Below are 2364 nucleotides of genomic sequence, written 5' to 3' on the forward strand. Positions count from 1 at the left end.
CAAATGTTTTGTGGTCATGATAACTAAACCAGGCAATGGCTAATGAATAATTTCACTAACTTCACTAGTCCGTGGGCCGTACTGGACAATTACTGGGACGTAGAAAAGCCCCAGGGCTTGCTTTTATTCTTGGCATGGGTACTGTTCTTTTTCATACTAATGATATGCTGGAAGCCAAAATTGTGATAACCAGGTCTAGGACTTAAACCGACTCTAGCCGCACCAAGACTCCTGCGAGGGGAAACCCCGTGACCAGGATATCTTGATCGCAAGGGGGGTCGGTCGAACCCGTGACCAGGTTTAATTAAACACGAGCATAATGGGGTCCGGACAAAGCACATATGCTGGGACACCCTTGGAATGTATGTTAAATAATTGGAAGGCGTTCAGACGCCAGGCTGATTATGGAATAGTATTATGTAAAGATGATTTGATAAAATTCTGTACTGTGGAATGGACGACATTTGGGGTGGAATGGCCCATTGGGGGAACACTTAAATTAAAAACTGTGCAAGCTGTGCATGTCATTGTAACTGGGGATGGACACTGGGACCAGTATCCCTATATAGATATTTGGCAGGATCTTGCAGCCAATCCCCCCCCCCGGCTGCGAAAATGTAGAGCACAAGCCATTGGGGCCTTAATGGCCCGTGCCCCTGTTAGGCACCTTGGTCGTCCCCCTGTTAAGAAACCCTGTCCACCAGTTGTGATTCCTTCTGCCCCTGATCCTATGCCCCCTCCTCCATTGTATCCTGGCCCTCCGGTCCTGCCAGAACAATCCCCTTCCCCTGAAAGTGATACCCCAACGAAAAGATTAGGAGAAAGTATTAGAGAGGATCTCAGCGATCAGGACTTCTCTGCTCCAGAGCCCTCTACGAGCTCCACAGGCTCCGCGGTGTCTGACCGCACTAGGAGCAAAACTGGCTCCGAGACGGCCGAGGGGGAATAGAAATTAACAGAAAACTACAGCCCTGGGGACACAAAATTCACGTTTATTAAGAGCCCCGTAACAGCAAAGGTAGCCCCGGTGCACCAAATGCCCCTAAGGGAAACTGTAGCCCCCGGAGGTGCGCTCACTATGATATATGTCCCCTTTACTACGAGTGACCTATATAACTGGAAGCACCAGAACCCCCCGTTCTCGGAGGATCCCGCTCCACTAACAGCAGTCTTTGAAACCTTGGTCTCGGCCCATAAACCTACTTGGAGCGATATGAGAATTGCTCTAAATACCCTACTAACTGCGGAGGAGAGGCGTTTGGTCCTCTCAAAAGCCCGTGAGGGGCTAGCAGGAGGGGGAGCGAGCGCAGCTGATTTAGCCAACCAGCTCCCTGAGACTGCGCCCAATTGGACCCATGAAACTGAGGGGGGTCGAGACCTCCATCGCAGATATGCTGTAGCTATAGTACAGGGGATGAAACGCTGTATTAGGAAGACTCCAAATTGGGCCAAGCTGTATAATATTCGACAGGAAAGGAATGAGAATCCAGCCGCCTTTTATGAGCGCCTGTGTAACACCTGTAAAAGATACACAGACCTCGATCCGGAGGATGCCAATGGGAAGCGGGTGTTGATTCCCCTCTTCATTGGGCAGTCCTATGAGGACATTAGGAAAAAGTTGCAGAAATTAGATGGGGCATCGGGTAAAAATATAGAGGAACTCTTGGAGATTGCGTTAAAGGTTTATGATCGCAGAGACGATGAGGAACGGAAAAAGGGGGCCCGCATGCTAGCGATGGCACTGAGGGAGGGAAGTGAGAAAGAGGGGGGCAAAACTAAGGGGCGAACAGGACCACAGAGGAAGGGAAAGGGCCCCCATTTGGGATGAAATCAATGTGCTATCTGTAAAGAGGAGGGACACTGGAAGAACGAATGCCCCCAGCGACACACCATGGGGGAAGGATATAGAAACAGAGTCCCACCCGTGCCCATCTTCTATAACGGCGCGGAGGAAGAGTCATTTGTATAGGGAGGCCGGGGGACCCAGCAGCCCCTTCTGGCGGCACAGCCCGCCAGCCTGGATCCCACGGTAACAATTAAGGTAGGGGGCCGCCCAATTGAAGCCCTTATTGATACAGGGGCTACCCTTAGTTTGTTCCCCTCGCAGAGGCTCCCCAAGGAAGGGCTCAAGGGTGTACTATAGTTCAAGGGATAGAGGGACAAAACATAAAATTGGAAAAAACTCTTCCCCTCCTAGTGAAAGTAGGGGACCATCATATTTCCCACCAATTCGTTTGTAGCCCTTCCTGTCCCATTGCGCTGCTAGGACGAGATGTGCTTACTAAATTACAGGCGGAAATCTCATTCAATAATAATGGGACTATGGAAGTTAGGCTCCCTAAACAACAAACTTCTAATTATCAA

The sequence above is a fragment of the Terrapene carolina genome, unplaced genomic scaffold (genome assembly GCF_002925995.2).
Source record: "Terrapene carolina triunguis isolate 2854851 unplaced genomic scaffold, T_m_triunguis-2.0 Scaffold131, whole genome shotgun sequence".
In the NCBI taxonomy this organism is placed as follows: domain Eukaryota; kingdom Metazoa; phylum Chordata; order Testudines; family Emydidae; genus Terrapene; species Terrapene triunguis.